Genomic DNA, 825 nt, shown 5'->3' with positions numbered 1-825 from the left:
CTCCCCCCCCGCGCCGCGCCCCCCTCCCCCGCCGCAGCGCTGCCGTCACGCCGGGTTGTGCCTACTCAGCATGTGACGTGCGGTCGGGCTCTTCTGTTTCCTACGCTCACGCGGCATGGGCTCTGGCTTCCTGCGCCTGTGAACTTACCATAAAGGGCAGCCGGCGCCGAGCAGCCCTGCCGCAGCCGTGCCTCCGTTTCCTCGTCTGTGAAATGGGTCTAGAGGCAGCTCCGAGGGCTTCCCCGTCGGTTTAACGACCCCCCCAGCTCTGCTGATCTGCCTGCTCCCAGGCGTCGCCCGCCACCCCCGCCCAAACCAGTGCTCCCAGTAAGGGCGGCGCAGCCCCTGGCCCCGAAACTGGCCACGATGTGGCTGGGAAGGGGGTGAGGGGGCGAGCTGGGGAAGGTGACAACATGATGCAGAGGAGGGAGGAAGAGGTTTGAGGCTGCAGGCAGCACCGGGGCGTTGTTTGGTGCCCAGATCTGCAGGATGGGGACAGGGATGGGGACGGGGACGGGGATGGCAGGGGCTGGGTGGGGAGCTGGGCTGGTGGAGCAGCGCAGGGTGCAGCCATGGGGGGACCCGGAGCACCGCAGCCCTTGCTGCATGGGGGGGGATGCAGCCGTGGGTGCCCGCAGAGCTCCGCAGCCCGCGGTGCATGGGGACCCGGCAGCGCTGGGCACCCACGGGCACCTCAAGCTTCATCCCCAGGCCAGGAGAGGCCCCCCCCCCACAGTCCCGGGGGGCTCACCCGCTGCGAAGGGGCACCCAAGGGTGCCGGGGGCTAAGTGCCCGGCTGGGAGCTGTGCTCGCAGAGAAAACGCT

Source organism: Aptenodytes forsteri, unplaced genomic scaffold, assembly GCF_000699145.1.
Source record: "Aptenodytes forsteri isolate BGI_AS27 unplaced genomic scaffold, ASM69914v1 Scaffold168, whole genome shotgun sequence".
Classification (NCBI taxonomy): domain Eukaryota; kingdom Metazoa; phylum Chordata; class Aves; order Sphenisciformes; family Spheniscidae; genus Aptenodytes; species Aptenodytes forsteri.
Note: the sequence above shows the minus strand (reverse complement) of the source record.